The sequence below is a fragment of the Antechinus flavipes genome, chromosome 2 (genome assembly GCF_016432865.1).
Source record: "Antechinus flavipes isolate AdamAnt ecotype Samford, QLD, Australia chromosome 2, AdamAnt_v2, whole genome shotgun sequence".
Lineage (NCBI taxonomy): Eukaryota > Metazoa > Chordata > Mammalia > Dasyuromorphia > Dasyuridae > Antechinus > Antechinus flavipes.
Genome location: NC_067399.1, coordinates 542,368,746 through 542,389,868, shown reverse-complemented (window position 1 = coordinate 542,389,868; position 21,123 = coordinate 542,368,746). Strand labels below are relative to the sequence as shown.

The window sequence follows — 21,123 nt, the reverse complement described above, 5'->3', positions numbered from 1 at the left end:
AGGAGCAAATCAAATGTGATATTGTAGTTAAGGTTTTTCATTAAGCTTAAAAGACTTACTCTGTACTAGGCACCATGCTAAACATTTTGAAAATAACAATCTCATTTGATCCTCACAACAACTTAGGAGGGTAAGTATGATTATTATCCCCATTTTATAGATGAGGAAACTGAAGCAAAAAGTGATTATCTTGCCCAGGATCACATAGCTAGTAAGTGCTCAAGGACAGATTTTTAACTCTAGTTTTCCTTTTTCTAGGCCCAATGTTCTATCCACTGTGACATGTAACTGCTTTAATGAAAAATAATATTTGGAGGACCTTATCTCTAAGTGATGCTTCAATGATACACAGACTCTGCAGAAAAATCTCCATATGTCATAGCCTATATCAAAATGCTTGCCTTCTTGGAGAAGGGGAAAAGGAGGGAGAGATCTCAAATTTGATTTTTAGAAAACAAATGTTAAAAATTGTTTTTACATATAATTGAGAAAAAACATTCAAAAAAATTTAATTTCACATGGATATCAGTTTATTACAAATTTTATCTAACTTCTCACTTCCTGGATACTCTTCTCTCTTCTTTGGGCTTTCTATTTCACTGCTGTTGCAGTTTTCCTCTTTCGCTACATCTTTTGTGAGATGATTCTTCATGTTTTGACCCCTATCTATAGATATATCCCAAGGCTCTATTTGTCCTAGATCCTCTTCTCTGTTATCTAATTGGCTCCTATAGATTCAGCTGTCACATCTAAGCAGATAACTCCCAAACTGAACATCTCCAAAAGAAACATCTTTTTTTTTTTTTAATTTTGCTGAGGTAATTGGGGTTATGTGATTGCTGAGGTAATTGGGGTTAAGTGATTGCTGAGGTAATTGGGGTTAAGTGACTTGCCCAGGGTCACCCAGCTAGGAAGTATTCAGTGGCTGAGACCAGATTTGAACTCAAGTCTTCTTGACTTCAAGGCTGGTGCTCTATCCACTGTGCTACCTAGCTGCCCAGAAACTACATTATCTTTCTCCACCAAAATCCACTCTTCTTCCTAATTTCTCAATTTCTGACAACAGTATTATTATCCCTCTGGAGAAGCTCATCCCTGGGGAAGGATTCTGGGAAGACAGCAGAGTAGATGGCTAAGTTTCAATCTCTCCCAATTTCCCCTACAAATGGAATAAATTTGTGCTTCAGGGTTGATATAGACTGGTGAAAAATCAAGACGACTAGGGGCAGAACAGGGGTCTTCCAGACACTACCCACAAACATCTGAAGAAAGGTCCCCACTGGGATTAACCTATTTGAACTGCAAATACCTCCCTGCTAGCTCCTCAGAAACCTCAAGTGGAAATCCTTGGGGCTAAGTAGATGTGGTAGGATTCTCAGAAGGAACCAGAGAGACTTTCACCTTCCTAACTATTTGTCAAGTTGGGGGTTGATTTCGGGAAGCCAGAGTGAACCTTGGCTGACTGGGAACACAGCAATCAGCAGCTGGTAAGTTCAGATGCAGTGAGCAGGGATACTGCTGGATGTGGGCACTTGCAGGAGGGGGACTTTTGGTTTAGGGTTCCTGGTCAGAGTGGAGAGCTGAAAAGAACCTTCAGGTACCATATCCTCACCCCAGGATTAGAGGTGCTTACACTAATACCTCTTATTTAAAAAAAAAAAAAAAAAAAAGAACTGGCAAACAAGAAAGAACCCAACCATGGAAACATACTATGGGAAAAGGGATGAACCAGGTTTATCTTCAGAGAACACTTTAGTTTAAAAAAAAAAAAAAACTTCTACCCCAAAGAGTAACATGAAATGGCTCCCTGCCCACAGAGAATTTACAGAACTCAAAAAAAAAAAAAAAAAAAAAAATCAAATGAGAGACACTGAGAAGAAAAAAAAAAAAAAGAAAAAAATTAAAACCATCCCAAAAAAGTGATTATGAAAAAAAAGTTAACCAATTAGAAAAGGAGGTACAGAGTCTGAAAGATGAAAATAACTTACAATTGGGCAAGGGGAAGCCAGTGAAGCTATGGGAGTCCAAGAAAGAATGAAAAAATAGAACAGAATGTGAAACACTTCATAAGAAAAATAACAGATCTGAAGAACAGATCAAGATGAGAAAATATAAGAATTGGACTCCAGAAAGTTGTAACCAAAAAGTTGTGCCTTGACACCATAATGCATGAAATAATGCTAGAAAATTGTCCTGGAGTTGATAGAACATGAAAGTTAAGTAGAAATAGAAAAAAATGCATCAATCACCACCTCAAAGAGATCCTTTGTGGAAAGCACATAGAAATATTATTGCCAAATTTCAAAAGATCAAAGAGAAAATTTTGCAAGAAATAAGGAAAAAAAATTCAAATATGCTGGAACTCTAATTCAAATTGTACAAGATTTACCAGCAGCATCAATAAAAAACTGCAGTTCTGAAATCACATCTATAGACAAGCAAAAGAAATAGGCCTGCAGCCAAAAATGTCGTATCTAGCAAAATTATTATCATTTTCCAGGAGAAAAAACAGACATTCAATGAATTTGCAGATTTTCAGAACTTTCTGTCAACCAAATCCGAACTTAACAGAAATTTAACACATAAGAGCCAATATCAAAGAACAATTTTAAGGAAATCAACATAGACAAACTGTTTAAATATAGACAAACTAGTTTTTTTTTTAATATATGGGAAATGTTTATTGTTTATGTTTAAGATTTACATAAAAAATAGGTTAAGCCAAAAAGAAAGATTGGCAGAGTAAAGGTAAAAAAAAAAAAAAATAAACAATCATATTATACCAATTAGGTGAGGAGGAAGAATAGACACAAAGGCATTAGACAAGAAAGGAGAGCACGTAATTCTGAAAATCTACTCACATCTGGAATGGGTTCAATAGGCAACACTATATATATACCATAAACATAAATGCACACCCTCCAAAATCTATAATGAAATAAGGGGGGAGGGATAGGTGGATGGGGAAGTAAAAGATGAGGGAAGAAGACTAGGAAGCGACCCCTGGATGGGGAAAAGTTAAGTAATAGTAAGCCAAGTTATGGAGCAGAATTTAATGAGAATCTCATCATTCCTGAATTGTATTTACTCCTTACCTTGCCCTAAGAATCCTGGAGTTCCTTTTCAAAACTCAATTCAGATGGCACCTTCTATTTAAGACTTTTTCTGATAGTCCCAGCTTCTAGTGTCTCCCCTGTCACACTAAAAAAATTACCTCGTAACTGCTTTTCATGTATTTTATTTTTAATCATATGTGTACATAGTTTCTTTTAAAAGAAGATAAGCTCTTTGAGGGTAAGAACTAATTTCACTTTTGTTTGTTTCCTCCTGGTACATATAAAAGCCCTTAAAAAGCATCCTATTGAAAATATCTGACATCAAATTTCTCTGATAAAGGGTTCATTTCACAAATATATAAAGAAGTGAGCCAAATTTATAAGAATATGGGTCATTCCTCAATTGATGAGTTTTCAGAAGAAAAAAAATCAAAACTATCTATAGTTATATGGAAAAAGTGCTCTAAATCACTAATGAGAAATGCAAATTAAATAGATACTTCACATCTACCAGATTGACTAAAATGATAAAAAAAGTCAAATAAATGTTGGAAAGGATGTGGGGAAAATGGGACACTAATGTTCTGTGGGTGGAGTTGTGAACTGATCCAACCATTCTGAAAAACAATTTGGAACTATGCCCAAAACGCTATCAAACTGTACATACCCTCTGACCCAGCAATACCAGTACTAGGCCTATATCCCAAAGAGAAAAAGGAAAAAAGAACTAATGTTCAAAAACATTTATAATAGCTCTTTTTATGATGGCAACTAACTAGAAATTGCAGGAATGTCCATCAACTGGAGAATGGATAAACAAGTTGTGGCATATGAGTGTGATAAAATACTTATACGTGTAAGAAATCACAAGCAGAATGCTTTCAGAAAAATCTGAGAAGATTTACATAAACTGATGCAAACTAAAATGAGCAGAATCAAGAGAACACAGTACATAGTAATAGCAATACTGCATGATAATCAATTGTGAATGACTTAGCTAGAATCAATAATCTAATGATCCAAGGCAATAATGAGTCTAAAGGATTCATGATGAAAAATACTATCCCAACTCCAAAGAACCAGTGGAATGTGAATGCCGATCAAAACATACTTTTTAAAAAAATTTTTTTTCTTTTTTCTTGGTCTCTTTTCTTTTGTAACATAGCTAATATGGAAATATTTTACATGACTGAACATGTATAATCTATATCAAATTGCTTGCTTTATGAAAGAAGGAAGGATGGAGAGGGAAATTTTGGAACTCAAAAATTTAAAAAACAAATGTAACAAATTGCTTTTCATGTAATTAGAGGGAAATATTTTTTTAATTTCCTACTGCTTGACTGATGGCAGCTATGTGATATAGTAGATGGATGGAATGGCAGGCCTAAAGTCTGGAAGATTTATCCTGAATTCAAATATGGCCTCAGACTCTTAACTATAACACTGGACAAGTCATTTATCTTATGGGTCTCAGTGCCTCATCTAAGAAGAAGTAAATAGCTAACCACTCCAGTATCTCTGCCAAGAAAACTCCAAATGGGGGCACAGAGTCTGAAATGTCTGAAAATGATTAACTGATACTTATCATACTCTTTCCCAATATTATATAAAATATAATTTGAAACAAATTTGTCAATGACACCACTATCTTCCTATCACCAAGACTCAAAAATTCCTTGTCATCTTTCACTCATCTTTCCTTCACACTTCATGCCCATTCTATTTCCCAATATGATCCATTTGTCCTTCAAATTTGGCCTTTCATTCTGTGTTCCTTGTACCAAGTTAGTCTGTGATCTCATCGTTTCACACTAATAAATCTTCTTAATTTCAATTAATATTTTATATGGCACTATATAATTTTTAAATTTTTTAAGCATAGTTTTTGAAAATTCTTTTTTATTCAATTCCAAATCTCTCCTTATCTTTATCTCCTTTTTCATGCAATGAGAAGGCAAGAAAAACAAAACCTTGTAGAAGTATACAAAGTCATGCAAGGCAAATTTTTGTATAAACTGTCCTCCTACTATCATCATCCCATCCCACTCCCCCAAAAAAAAGTATGAAAGAAAAAAATATGCTTTATCTGCACTGAGTATCAGTGCTCTATGTGAACATGGATAGCATGTTTCATCATAAGTCCTTTGGAATTGTGATGGGTTGTTGTGTTCATCTGTTACTAAGCCTTTCACAATTATTATCTTTACAATATTGTCGTTATTGTATATTCTCCTGGTTCTGCTCACTTCACTTTGATCAATCCACATATCTACCCAGGTTTCTCTGAAACCATGTCTTGTTTTTTACTTCTTATAGAACAACAGCATTTTATCATATTCATATATTATAACTTATTCAAGCCATTCCATAACTAAAGAGCATCCTTCTCCAGTTTCCAATTACTTGCCATTGAAGAAAAAAAAAAAGCTGATATAAATAAAGGTCTTTTCCTTTGATCTATTTGGAATATAGTCCTAGTAGCAGTATTGTTATAAAGTTTTCAAAGCATTTTCAGACATTTATCTACTCTTTCGCTCAAAAAATTTTATTAGCTCCCTATTTTATATGGTATCATATCACTTCATGTCTGACTTTCAAGGTTCTCTATAGTATGATTCTATCTATATAACCTTACTTCCCATGATCTATCCAATCTAGTTCTAGATTGGTTCTAGTCAGACTAGCCTTTTTAATGTCAGTTAATTTAGCCATACACATTCTTTTAATACAATGCTCAGATCCTTCACTGGCCTTCAACAAATTCTCTGCTTGACTAAAATGAGAACTTCTAGACTGATTTCCCTAACTAAAAACTAACTCAGGAACCACACTCACTCTCCTTTTGTTTTTCCTATAGCTTGGGGACTAACTTATAAGCTTCGGTATCCTAGGAAATTCAATTAACCACAACACAAAGTGAAAATTAAAATACTAATTCATTTCACCATATTGTGAAGAAAAATAAAAATGATCAGTACTACCTAGGAATTTAGTAATTTTCAATGAAATAATAGAGGACAAATTCACTAAAGATTGTTTCAAAACATTTAACATAATCAAAAGAAACAAAATGAAAGCAGTTAAACTTCTGAAGATTTCTATAATTTGTTTTTTCAAAAGATGGCGATAGCTCCTTCAAGTCTTGAATTTAAAGGATGCATATCTAATTAATGTATACTTTAGGTTTCTAAATAATAATATATTCTGGCTGTATGACAGTATCACCACATTAAAATGACCTATTGTTCTTCATGTCATCAAATACCAAAAAAAGTCAGCTCTGGAAAAATATATAAAAATGCATTTTCATGAAGATAAAACTCATGTGATAAACTACAAAAATTCAACTTTGATGCCATGTCACAGTGTCAAGGTGATTCTGGATTTCTATGGTTGCAAAATAGAATTTTAAACTCTGGCAGGTTCCATCAACACAAGATAAACTACTGCTGTTATCATTGTTAAAGTTGTAGATTTTTCTAATTTAATTTATGATAAATAACTAGAATTTTAATAGTAATTTAAGGTTTACAAATAACTTTATAAAATTATCTTATTTTAGACATAAAACAATAATATGAAGTAGGCATTATTACAGGAGGTATTATCCCAGAATTTAAGCTCCCTGAACTTGTAACACAGTAACAGCAAGATGATATGATGATCAATTATAACTGATGTAGCTCTTTTCAACAATGAGTGATTCAGGCCATTTCCAATGGTCTTGTGATGTGCAAAAGTCTTTGTAGCAGCTCATTTTGTGGTGGCAAGGAAATGGAAATTGAGTGGACACCCATCCATTGGGCAATGGCTGAATAAATTATGGGATATGAATGTAATGAAATATTTGTTCTACAAGAAATGATGAGCAGGCTTCATTTCAAATAAAACTGGAAAGGGTTAACATGAACTGTTACTAAGTGAAGTGAGCAGAACCAGGAAAACATTGTACAACAATGTTGTACAACATTGCAGCAACAAGATTATGTGATGATCAACTGTGATGAACTTAGCTCTTTTCAGCAATACAGTGATCCAAGACAATTCTAATAGACTTCAGATGGAAAATGCCATCCGCATCCAGAGATCGAACTAGAGATGGAATGTGGATTAAAGCATGCTATTTTCACCTATGTTTTCTTTTATTTGTTTGCTTTTTCTTTCTCATGGTTTTCCCCTTTTGGTTTTATTTTTCTTGTACAATATGACAAAAACGGAAACGTTTAAAAGGATTGTACATATTTTAACCTATATCGTACTGCTTGCTATCTTGGGGAGGGGAAAAAAATAGTAAAAATCTTACAGAAATGATTGGTGAAAACTATCTTTACATATATTTGAAAAAATAAAATACTAATAAAAAAACTTTAAATAAAAATTAAATTTTTGGAAAAATCATACCAAGGTGTCTAGATAGGACTCAAATCAAGGTCTCCATTACAAAAGTTTAGCTCTCTTTTCAAGTACAAGAAGGTAAGGTCTAGGAAATAAGGTAAAGGGGGCAGTTAGATGGAGCAGTGAATAAAGTACTGTCCCTAAAGTTAGGAGGAGCAGAGTTCAAATCCGAATTTAGACCCTTAATATTTACTAGCTGTGACCCTAGGAAAATCACTTAACCCTAATTGCCTCACATACAAAAAAGGAAATATAAAACTTAACTTGGTGAGAGTAGCTACTTGACAGCAGTTCTGGTTCTAAACGACTCGGGGAGAAGAAAAAATTAGAACCCAAGGTTTTGTAGGGATGAATGTCAAAAATTATCCATGTATATATTTTGAAAATAAAAAGCTTTCATTGAAAAATAATAATAAATAAATAAACAATTTGACTAAAGATGGCACTAAAATGAGATTTGGTAAGTAATCTTATAATTTATCCATATAATCAATCCTGATCATTTTTATGTGTACTCAAGTATAAAGAAAGTATATATTACCATCAAAAGAAAAGAAATTCACTCAACAATATTTATTCAATCTGATAAACAAATTGAATACCATTCATTGTTGGAATCCTTACTAACTGCTAACTAATTAGAGTTGATCTAATCTTACAAGAAGATGTTTTGGGCAGAACCTGAAACAAGGTACTAAGTAGAACTAATTAATACAAGGCTTGTGTTCACACCTTTACTCATTGGAGTTCAATGAGTTCACACCTCCCTTGAAGCTCTTTGGGCCAGAGAGCACTATGGGAGAAAACCCACAATCCCTCTCTTGAGCATAAATAGAGCTTCAATGGGCCAGTCAAAGAAGTTCTTCAGAGGAAAACGCTACAAGTCGAGATTTCACCGGAATGACATGAAGACTGGAGCTGGCTGGAGGCTGAAGAAAAGCAGAGGCAGAGGCTGAAGGACCAGACCTTTGGATTTAAAGACATTTGGAGAGAGCTCTTGGAACCAAGCAGAGAGATAGGCCTCTAAGCTAACCAGGCTATATTGGAGATAATAAAAGATCTGAACTTTTATCACCTGGCTGTGTTTTGAGAAGAAAAAGCTCACCACATTTTGGCGCCCGAACAGGGACCGATTCAGATCCATTTGAACTCCAACATTTTGGCGCCCTGAACGTGGGGCTAACAGACCCCTCAGTGGATTTCAGTGGAAAAGCTATGATCCTGATTCAAGTGGAAAAGCCTCTGATCCTGTTCCAGTGGAAAAGACTCTTCAACCCAGAAATTAGGGTGAGTGCAACAAAGAAATTTTGTTAGAAGAGTTAAAGTAGAATTTCAGCTAAGATGGGACAGATATTTAGAAAACAGCCTGTTTCTGTTCAAGGAAAATGTTTAGAGAGCATTGTCAAAGTTATGGAAAGCCAAGGTTTAATTATAAGTTTACAGCAAATCACTGAACTTTTACAAACTGTAAAGGACATATGCCCTTGTTTCTCTCTTGATAAGGAATTAGATCTAAATGAATGGAAATTGGTTGGAGAGGATCTTTGTCAATTCTATGATAAAAATGGGCCTAACTCAATAATTAATACATATAATGTAATACAATTGGCTATAAGAAGTTATTTAAGTGATAGAATGATGAAAAGGAAAGTACAGGAGGAAGAAGTGCCAACTTTACTAGGTGAAAAGGAGGACGAATCAGATGAGAATGGAGTTAATTACAATTCTGAGTATGATACTTCACAGCAGGAGGAATTAGGTGATTCCACATCTCATGACCCTCCCCCTGCAATTAACCCTTCATGGGTGGAACAAGGGGGAGGGAGAGAGACAGAAACACAGTCAGCTTCTCCTGTAAAGCAGAATTTGACAAGATTAGAAAAAGCATTAATTAAAGCAAAAAATGAAGGAGAAGATATATCTGATTTTATAAATGCATATCCTGTGATTGAAGAGCTCAACTCCTCAGGTCAAAAAAGGAGAAGATACACTCCTTTTAATTTGGAAAAAATTAAAGATTTGAAAAAGGGTTGCACTCTTTATGGGGCTACATCATCTTATGTGAAGATGTTACTAGATAATTTGTCTTGTGAAATCTTAACCCCGAATGACTGGAAATCCATCGCTAAAACATGTCTTGAACCGGGACAAAATTTATTGTGGCTTTCAGAGTTTCATGAATTATGTAGGATTCAAGCCCAACACAATAGGCAAACAGGAGCTGTTGTACAAATCACTTTTGACCAACTAGCTGGTGAAGGTCAGTATGCAGAGAGTTCAGAACAGATTTATTATCCCATAACAGTATATGAGTAAATTTCTAAGGCTGCAATAAAAGCTTGGAATTCTCTCCCTGGACAGAAAGATGGAAATAATGCAGCAACAGAAATAATGACTAGACATTTGGCTAAGGAAAATGCCAATGAGGTTTGCAAAAGAATTATATGGGGGCTAGACAAAAATGCTCCTTTAGAAGAAATCATAAGATGCTGTGCCACAGTGGGCACAAATGCTTATTATGCCCAGACTATGATGAACATGGAAAGACAAGGTCCTTCTTGGCAGAGGAATTCTAGAGAAACTCGTCGATGTTTTCAGTGTGGAAAAATTGGACATTTGAGAGCTCATTGTAGATATGGAGATAGAGTGAGAAGACAGGGTGAGAGAAAACCCCAAACCCCATGTCCAAAATGTAACCAAGGCTTTCACTGGGCCTCTAAATGTATATTGACCCAGAGGAATGAGAGGCAGGGCCCAGCTCTAAAGTATCAATCAAAGGACAGGTGGGACATCAAACAGGACAAATGACAGCTGAGGTTACACCCAGAGAGACTTTAGAAATTCAGAACTCTGATGTCATCAACCAACAGAAAAGCAATCAGGATTACAGTTGGGAAGAATACAGGCCTTTTAAGACAACAAGGCAATATCCAGTGCAAACAGCTCCAATGTAATTACCAGATGATGAGGAGAAATCCCAAATTTGGTAAATATAAGGAAATTAGATTAACTGCTTGGGGAAGAGGATCTGCTTATATTTCCACAGATGGAGAAAGAATCAAATGGCTGACAAGGAGACTGTTAAAAAGACTTTTAAAATCTTCAGGAATCATTGGATTTCCTGACACAAGATGAAACTGTTTTAGTTCTTGAAAAACCAGCAAGAATCATTGGGTTCCCTGAGATGAAAAATTGTTGATGAGACCTTTTGCAGTACTTCAGAGCTTACAGGAATTATTAGATTCCTGGCACATGAACTAATGGACAATGGATTGCTTATGGACTATTTCTAGGACTTATGGACATGTGTAAATCTTCAGGTTGATTCATGTTGTTACATTACTACTAGCCTGTGTTATATTGCTATATGCTTATGTAAATTATGTATAATGCCTCCCATATTGATGGATTTATGTATACCATGTATATCTGTTACAAAGTTCTGACCCATATTGATGGATTTATGTGTACCCCCTCAGAAACCCCCTATGTTTTAAAACAAAAGAAAGGGGGAGATGTTGGAATCCTTACTAACTGCTAACTAATTAGAGTTGATCTAATCTTACAAGAAGATGTTTTGGGCAGAACCTGAAACAAGGTACTAAGTAGAACTAATTAATACAAGGCTTGTGTTCACACCTTTACTCATTGGAGTTCAATGAGTTCACACCTCCCTTGAAGCTCTTTGGGCCAGAGAGCACTATGGGAGAAAACCCACAATCCCTCTCTTGAGCATAAATAGAGCTTCAATGGGCCAGTCAAAGAAGTTCTTCAGAGGAAGACGCTACAAGTCGAGATTTCACCGGAATGACATGAAGACTGGAGCTGGCTGGAGGCTGAAGAAAAGCAGAGGCAGAGGCTGAAGGACCAGACCTTTGGATTTAAAGACATTTGGAGAGAGCTCTTGGAACCAAGCAGAGAGATAGGCCTCTAAGCTAACCAGGCTATATTGGAGATAATAAAAGATCTGAACTTTTATCACCTGGCTGTGTTTTGAGAAGAAAAAGCTCACCACATTTTGGTGCCCGAACAGGGACCGATTCAGATCCATTTGAACTCCAACAATTCATTACAACTCAATAATAGAAGAAAAACTGGCACAATCAGTAGATAACTACCCTGGAAGCCAGAAAGATAATAGGTTCTGACATTCTAGCCATACAGTCTAGATCAATGTGACTTCGTTGTTCTTTAAAGGTGCTCCCAACAACTTTCTCAAGCTTCAGACTACTAGATGCACAAGTTTTAGTGTATATTGATAAAGCCGGTTTTCTAATAGAGTCCCCGAAACAAATGAAATTATAAGTAGAGTCAAAATAGGGTAAAAGAGCAGAAAGATAAGAATATAATTAATAGTCCCTAATCTCCTCAAATGTTGTATATCTAGGTTAAGGGATTATGAGCTACAATAAAAGAATAAATGTGAAATCAAATTTACTTCAATGGAGACATTTGAGGATAGAACTATTCATATTCTTTTAAAAAATCTATTAATCACCACAAAACTCAAACTGGCAAGAAAGATTAATCTAGCACTTAAGAGAAGCAAAATATTCATTACTCATAAAGATCCATTCAATCAACAAGAATAAATTAAAGACTATGTGCAGACACTGGGCTTGCTTCTGGGGATTAAAAAAAAAAAGACAAAAAAACCATGTCCTTTCCCTCAAGATAGGTACAATCCAATGGGGGAAGACATGAATAAGTACATACAAGATATATTCACAATAGAAGGTGAGTAATCTGAAAAAAAATAGTAATTAGAGATTGAAGGAACCAGGAGGAATGTTCTGCAGAAGATGGGTTTGGAGCTGAGATTCAGACAGCAGATATGGAAGCAAAGTGGATATAGTGCAAAGCACAATAGATTTAAAGTTCTAGGACCAGGAGTGGAAGCATGCCACTTACGTGTGACTCTAGGCAAGTCACCAACTCAAAGGTCTTCAGTTTCCACATCTGTGAAAGAAGGCATAAAAGTAGGACCTCATTTACTTCTAAGATCCTTTCCAATTCTAAATCTAAGAGTCTTTAAAGAGAAAAAGCTGGGATTCTGTGACTGAACAGGCTGGAAAAAAAAGAACTCCTACCCTCCAGCCTGCAGTCTCTTGCTATGAGGCTGAACATGCTCCTGAAGAGTGATTTGTACCTTCCTCTTGTCCCATCCATTCTGAAATGGGATAGTGACAATGCTATCCATTCCATTTAATTTTCTTTCCAAGGTCATTTGCTAAGAGGCAGATATGGTGTCAAAGAAAGAGTGCTGAAGAACACTTAAGTTCAAGTTCCACATGGCAGTCACTAGCTGTGTGACCTTGAGCAAAATATCACAACCTTTCTAGGCTTGGATTTCTTCATTTGTAAAAAGATGGGTTTGGATTAGACAACAGCTAAAATTTCCTTCCAGTTCTAAAATTCTGATGTGTTGATTTGTTCTGTCTGGATGGCCGACTCTCTTCAGACCTCGACATTTTCTCTTTGTTTCTACAACAGCCATTTCTACTTTTTATTTCATTATTTCCCAGAAGTATAGGGTTGGTTTCCAGAAGTAAACTACAACTGTAGCTGTGAACTGTATAGCTAGTTAGTGTTGCCATGAAAAACAATCTTGACTACAGAGGACCAATTATGAGGCACCCCACCCCCTACCCTACTACAGCACACACAGAGCTGAGTGAAGCACATGCTGTCACATAGGGTCAATGTGTTAGTATTAAAGAGATTTCTATAAGGAGGGTTTGTACATATAATGTTTAAAATAACAGTGAGATTAATAGAACATTTTTTAAAACAATGACAAGTGAGAGCTTTCCTGCTAAAGAGACTCCAATAGTGTCAAAGTGAAGCTATAAATGCACCCACATTCATGGAAGAAAAACTGGACATGGTAAACTGAAGGAACTGTTTCAAGCACTTTAGTCTCAAAACCAATCTGCTGAAATCACTCTAGGGCCTTGTCTTTGGAGAATCCTCTTGGATTCTGTTGTGATCCTTGTTTTGGTCTAAATTCCACTTCCAAACACTGCTTTCCTCTGGTCTTGCAGCACCTCTGAGCTTGGTTTCACCCTCCATACTCACAACTTCTCAGCTCTCTGCCTAACACATACACCCAAAACCAAGAAGTTTTCACAGATCCTGCTTAACAGCAGTCATTAAAAGATACTTGGAGAAGGGAGGGAAGAAAAATAATATACAACCAATAATTCAATGATTGTCTTTCTTAGAGTGTCTGAAAATTAATCATCTGTTTCTAAGGTTGATAGATTTTAAGAAATTTTCCATACTTGTTGGAATCCTTACAAACTGTTAACTCATTAGAGTTGATGTTTTGGGCCAGAACCTGAAACAAGGTACTAAGTAGAACTAATTGATACAATGCTTGTGTTTACACCTTTACTCATTGGAATTCACAAGTACGGGAGATTCACAAAGTTAACTGTGTAACTTTGTAAATTCATACTTCCCTTGAAGCTCTTAGGGCCAGAGAGCACTATGGGAGAAAACCCATAATCTCTCTCTCTGGTATATAAGAAGAAAGCAGAGGCCCAGTGGGAAGAATTCAGCCAAATTACATGGAGAGGGGAGCGTCAAGTCAGAAGAAGCCACAAGTCGGAGTTGAGTTAAAGCCAGGAGAGAATTACTTCGGAAGGCAAGAGAGACAAATTCATCTTTGTGCTGGCTAGAGGCTGAAGGGAGCAGAGGCAAAGGACAAAGCTGCAGGAGCTCTCAGAATCGAGCAGAAAGATAGGCCTCTAAGAATCTAGCTATCCGGGCCCAAGGAAAGAGACAAGACTTGGAAGGAGAAATAAACAATTGTATTTTTACCAGCTGGCTGCATTTGGGATAATTATTGATCTGAACTGATACTACGGCTGCCTCCAGAAAACCTCCCCCAGAAACCTTCTCTCGCAGAGAGAACTATTATATTAAAAAGAAGAAAATCACCACACATACTGGCACCCCTAGTGAAGAAAGCTAAAATTGCACTAGGAATGCTTTATTTAGCGCGTAAATATATCCAAGACAGATTACCAGTGGTAAGCATATTTACAGAACAACACACATCAATAATAATTTTTTTTAAGTTTTGGACTACAATTACATTAACAATTAATTGTCTAAGTTTTACCTCTGATTTAAAATAGAAATCCAAATTATGGAATATTTATTATAACGTATACATCAATTTCTCAGAGACCCCTATAAACAAGTATAATAGAGCAAGTGAAAATAGTGGTTTACTAAGAAAACAGAAAATCAAATAGGAAAGATGCCTAATATACAAATAGCTTAAAAGAATTTAACAATAACGTTTAACAGGTTTTCTATCCTTTCTGGAGGTGAAAGATATTGACCAACTCAATTTAGAAATGCATTACTTCTGTTGTGTCACCTGATATAACTGACATTACATAATATTTGACTTGGGATTTCACGGTTCAAACACAAGTAAACTGGTCAATTCAAAGCCAAAAACTAAGGAGATTGGGGGGGAGGGGAACCATGAAACAGGTGGCATCTCATTTTTTCCAAGTCCAGTTTGAACATAATCCCAATAATGTCAAAATTAAATTTAGTTTTCTAAGAAATAATATGCATACCACAAAATGTTTATATTTGAAACATTCATTTCCCTCCCTGAATTTTTCAAGAATATCATAGTAGGCAAAAAAATAGCAAATATAAGTTTGTTCATTTTTTTCCCTACCATATTGGAAAATCTTAAAATTTCTTTTAAGAAAACTGATTTTCTCACATTTAAGATCAAAGCTTTTCTACCATGATCAAGGATTCTAAAATTTAAGACATAAACTTCATATCTCTGTATAATAATTGTATTTTAAATAGAGAAGAAATCTTTGATTCAAAAAAGCAATATCCTTAAAAAGAAAAGCAAAAGCAGCATGATGAATAAGGACATATGTTTAAAAGAACTGGACATTTTCAGATTAGTCTTAGAGAGGGGAGAGGGAGGGAGAAAGGGAGAAAAATTTGGAACACAAGGTTTTGCTAAGGTGAATGTTGAAAACTATCCACATATATTTGGAAAAATAAAATACTATTAAAAAAAAAGAAAAGCAAGATAAAGAGGAAAAAAAACCCTCCATTTTGTGTCCAAAAACAAAACAAACTACACAGGAAATTTCAAACATTTTTCCACCAACTACCAATGGTACTAGAAGTACCCAGATTATGATTGCATAATTTATTTCTTTCTTAAATTAAAATGTCTTATAGAGATTGGTGGAAAAAACAAAACTTTCATACACACCAAAATATTCATAGAAGTATTTATTGAAGTAGTAAAAAACTGGAAACAAACTGTTTAATGACCAGCAAATAGCTGAATAAATTGTGGCATTTGAATTTAATGAAATATCATTATGCTATAGAAAATGACAAATATTAATAAATCAGGGAAACATGAAGTCCCTGACAAGGCAAAACATTGCTAAACTACAATCAACTATAATGCTATAAATGAAGACAACATTAAAGTACAACAGAATTCAGAAGAAAATCAGCAACCAATGTTGGTTTCAGATGACTGATATTAGAACCTACTTCCTTCCTGTCTACAAAGAGTTGAAGGATTATAGGTGCTTAAAGTTACATACTCCACCAGCTACAGCCACTATTTTCCAACTGTTTGGAATGGTCTAGTTTAAATGAGGTTTGAGATTTTGTTTTGTTTATTTAGAGTTGGATGAGTTTTTTTGGGGGGAGGGGTTACTGGAAAGTCTTTGTAGTATAACAAAATGTTTCAAAAACTAAATGCACCTTCCAAAAATTTTTAAATTCTTTTTCAGCTGTGCTGAGGCAAGATTTTTTTTTACTTTTGGGAAAATCATTAAATGTCAGCTATTCAATTTTTTCATTTGACAATGAAATTTCCTCAGAATGACCAATGAATACCAGGATATTTTTTGGTGAAATGGAAGTTTATAATCAAAAATAAAGATTTTCTTTAAAAACCATATCTCTTTCTCTAATGACCACAAACCATTTTAGATAACATAAGTATTTGCTGTAACATCTACTACCCTTCCTCCTATACAAATTATATTCATAAGATTAAAAAAAAATAAGAAAAAAAAGGTGACATCAACTTGCAAAATGCTTCTAAAACACTATCATAAAGCTCTTGAAAAGATAAAAAAAATTAATGATTTTTTTTCAAAGTATGCTTTAGAAGAAATTCTGGTGCAAGATAACATTAATTTTAAAAGGTTAAAAAATTGTAGTCACTTCCAACAGACCACATAAAAATGGCCTTACCAAACATGACAACAGTGATGGAAATAATTTACTTTGGTATGCAATGATGCTACTGTTACATCATTTACATAATACTTCTGATGTGCACAACGGTAGAAACAAGTAATTGGTTCAGGAACTGTATTTACAAGCACTTCCTTTATTTCTGACACTTAGTATACCACCTAGACAGCAAAGTATCCTTCAAGCCCCTTTTAAATCTTCAGAGGCATAAAAAATATACTTGAAATTCTCTCTTAAACAGAGGGGCTAATACCTTCAACTATCATTTGAAGAATACTGGAGAATTGAGATTTTCTTCTGTGTTCTTCAAAACACAACATTTAAGTACTGAACAACTCTACATACAATAAAAAAACAGAAATCAACTTTCTTATAGTCTGTCATTCAACCAAATCATTTGTTGGTTCATTTAATCTCAACAAGAAGAACAAATTATCTGAGTTATAAAATCATTACCAATTGTATCCAAGAGCCAGCCAATAACTTTGGCCAAAAAGCCCTACTTTTTCCTAAATCGCTGAGAATAAATTCATTCAAAATGCAAAAGAAAACATAAAGGCAGTATTTGTTTCCTCATGTTAACAAATAAGTAAAAAACAACAACAACAACAACTCTATTTCATTTTGTTTTTACAGTAAAACACTTGCAAGAACTCAAAGCAATTTTGCAACCTGTAATCAACTTTTACAAGTAAAATCCTGATTCTAACAGAAGAATTCTGGTAATTAAATTAGAGGTAACTTTTGAAAATTTGAAGTTTAAAAATGTATTATCATCAAATACAATATTAAATCTTAAGATTTATGCAATATATGACTTAATTCCTACTATAAATACACATAAAAAAAATTCGAGAAAAATTGTATTTTTTTAATATGTATGTAAACACATACTATTTACTTAATGCTAATCAGTTTTATGGAGCTACTAACAATTCAAATCTGTGCTATTTAAAATGAATGATCAAAATCTGGCAGCCACTCACCATGTTGTACACACATTCTTTGGAACATTATTTTGATTCAGTATTCCTCTTATTAACTAACCTCCAGGTTTCCTCCATCTCTTAACTGTATCTCCAAAACCCCTTCATCACTCAACTATCTCTGATAATGAGGTCGTTTCTATCATACAGTCTTAAAAGATTAAGAAGATTCAGTGGCACAAAATCCTAAGAGTTGTGAATTCTCACATCTCATCTATTCTGAGACACCTATCACCATAGTACCTAGCTGTTCAGTCACTGATTAGAACACAAATGACGAGGATCTTTCTGCTCCATCTAAACTAGGGCAGGCAGGTTTTCTGGCAAGAGAAGTGGCTGGTGAAGGCTTGCCTGAACAAGTCTGGCCTAGACCTCTATATCTTGCAAAGCCCCCTAACCCTCCTGCTCCTCCACTATCACCACATCTTTGCTACTTCATATATACACATGAATATTACTCCATTATAAGCTTGATGAATTTAAGCGCAATACCGGCTACTTCGGAGCTTTCCAGAATGGCATTTCCCTAAAATAACTTACGGCGGATCAAAGGACAACCAGGTTCAGAAGGCTGGGAGCCAGCCAGGGAGCTATTAGAGCCAGGGCAGAGTGTGCCACTGAGACACTTTAACTGGCAACAGTTTCTGAACACTGGAAGAATCCTTCAGGATAAGTTCCCCTGGCCCCACACGTCTCTGCCCTGGAGTGCCCACTCGGGAGTCCCAGGACGCAGAGGACGTGATGGCCATGGCGAGGTGGGGGCTGGAGAAGGGGGCCGGCTCTTCCCCGCCGGCGGTGCCAAGGGCGGCTCCCCGCCTGGCCCCACCGTGCAGAGCCCTCTCCGATGCCCACCCCCGGCGACCTCCCCCGCCCACCCTGGAGGGAGCCTGATGTTTGCCCGCAGCTGCAGTCGCGGCCCGGCCGGGGTGACAGCGCCGCCGGGGTCCCCAAACCCAGTCCTGGCCCCGGGGGAGGATGCTTCCCGCGGAGGAGCGGTCCAGGTGACAAGCCTGGGCCAAGGAGAGAAAGGCCGCTCAGCTTAGAGCCCGGGGCCTCCTTACGACTACCTTCCCGCTCATCCAAGGAGGCCTCCAGCCCCAACCCCGATCCCTGGCCGTGCCCGGCGCCCCCGCGCCAACTCAACCCTCCCGCCGGGCCGGCCTCTGCCCCACCCGCCCCAGGAGCCCTGCCGCCTCCGGCCCGACCCTGGGGACGTCCGCTCCGCTCGCCAGACCCTCGGGCCCCACGAGAACCGCAGTGGGTACCTGGATCTGGCCGTGCTTTAGACTCCAGGTGCGACAGGCGCGGTCCCCTCCCGCAGGCGCCGAGCGGATCCTCTCCCCACCGGCCGCGGCTCCTTCTCTCTTTCCCAGGAGCGGGAGGGTGGAGGGGTGCGGGAGGGGAGGGGGGAAGGGGAGGCGGGGAGCAGAGGGGCGGCAGGAAGCGAACCGGAACCACTAGAGACGGCCCCGCCCTCGTCCCGAAGCCAGACCTGCTCACTGAGCTCCGATAGGGCAAGAACGGGAGAAGGCGAGCAGGATTGCGCAGAACTACTTCCGGGTGATCACCGCGCCAGTCTTCCCTAGCAACCGCGTGGGGTTGCTAAGCGGAAGTACCTTCGAAAACTTCACCCCCCCTACCCCCAGTCTTTCCTCTCTGAGTAGCTCAACTAAGGGTCCTTCTCGGTCTACTACCTCCTCCTCTTTACAATGACAGCCCCTTACTCTCTTCGCCTCAGCTGCGAACGCACATGAGGATCGAATCATACGCGCGCACGCTCTCATCTATAGATCGAATCATCTCGACCTTCTTTATCCCTTCACCTACCCCCATTCCAACTGCACCCTCAGTCTCTGATTCTCCCCAGCTCTTCCGTGCCCGCCTGGACCCATCCCAGACCCGGTGCTGCTCCTCTCCACGGCAGCCCTCAGCTCTCGAAGAGTCCACGCGGTATAGCGAGCATCTCCCTCTGGTGGGTGTTCCGCTGTATTTCAACCGCTCGAAAAATAATAGACAAAAAAAAAATATTTCCTTTCTATGCTTTGAGATCCTCATTTACATCCTCCCCTTTTACAATTCCAGACATTGAAAAAAATGGTTTTTATTTGAGTCTTTATCTTCTTCTGGTCAGAAAGTATCATAACATTTCTTTGCTAAGGTTTTGGAGCAAATATTAGAAGATAAGGCAAAGAAACGAGAAAGGAATGGATAAACAGGTATTTTTACAACTCTGAAAGAGGGAATGGGTACAAGTTTAAGGAGCATACTCAAGCTTAAGGTAATAAGAGAATTTCCATCCCTGAAATTCCAATACACCTACCCTGGTGTGATAGTGAAAGCAAAGTGTAGATAAAGGACACTACTTGCTCTTATATTACTTTGCAGAGTTTGCTACCCATGCACCCCTTCCTCACCTTTACTGCTTATAATTCTAGTTTCCTTCAAAGTTCAACTGCTAGTATCTTCTCCATAAGTAGCTTGTATTTACCTCAGATACTTTGTATCTGAATTGGTGAAAGAAGTTTTCTTATCAGTTCAGTAAACAAATGAAAAGTCAGATGCGGTCAAAAACAAGTTATGTGTATGTAAAAACAAAGATACATCTACAGATTTATATGTATAATGTATGCATATCTATGTCGTGTGAATATATGTGTACATAAAACTCAGTTTATATATATTAACTATATACATATATGTATTGTATATGTCTATATATACACAGATATGTAAACAATATATTTTACAAACATGGTTTGTGTATAAATCATATTTGTATATATGTGTGAACATATATGTATGTCATATATGTATGTGTATATACAGTTTCCAAAATAAAATGTTTTAATTTGGGCAATTTTGCAAAACCTAGAGCAGAACCTAGTATCTACTAAGCACTTATTAAATGATTGTTAATTCAAGTAGGAGAATTGAAAATATTCAAGTAGGAAAATTTGAAATATTAAAGGTCTTTTAGAAGAGATTCTATTTAAAATGAAACTATTTTTGGAAAGAAGAGTGAAGTATTAGAAAATCCTCTCTCACCTTTTCACTCATCCTACTATACCCTTACCAATGCATATCCAAATCTCTGACTTGCAGTCTATAGTAAAAGTCCACACAAAGTAGTGTTTCATCTTCATATTATTTCCTGAATTTGTTTTGCATTCTCTGCCAGTAAGAATATTTGCATCATGAGGTACTATTTTTTGTTTAGTCATGTTAATCTTTCAAAAAGTTTCAAACAGGGCTCAGTCATCCTACCATTTTGTTTTTCATCTTGGGATAGAAGGAAAAAAGTTTATATGAATTCTGGGTAATTTAAAAGAAACCCCAGCAAGATTATTGTCTTATTGTACCCATGAGTCATTAAACTGACTCACTAAAGACTATAAGAATAC

At 36.7% G+C, this 21,123-nt stretch overlaps 1 protein-coding gene across 4 annotated transcripts in view; it reads right to left on the bottom strand.

Moving 5' to 3' along the window:
• The window catches only part of CSNK1G1 (casein kinase 1 gamma 1), a 253,246-nt gene extending 233,525 nt beyond the window's left edge, over window positions 1–19,721 (bottom strand). The window contains exon 1 of one of the 4 annotated variants that reach the window (XM_051980879.1): window positions 18,988–19,721. The gene's annotated coding sequence lies outside the window, so the exon portion shown is untranslated. The remainder of the gene's footprint in view (window positions 1–18,987) is intronic. The other 3 variants (XM_051980876.1, XM_051980880.1, XM_051980878.1) reach the window with 3 other exon arrangements.
• Between the last annotated feature and the right edge of the window lie 1,402 nt (window positions 19,722–21,123).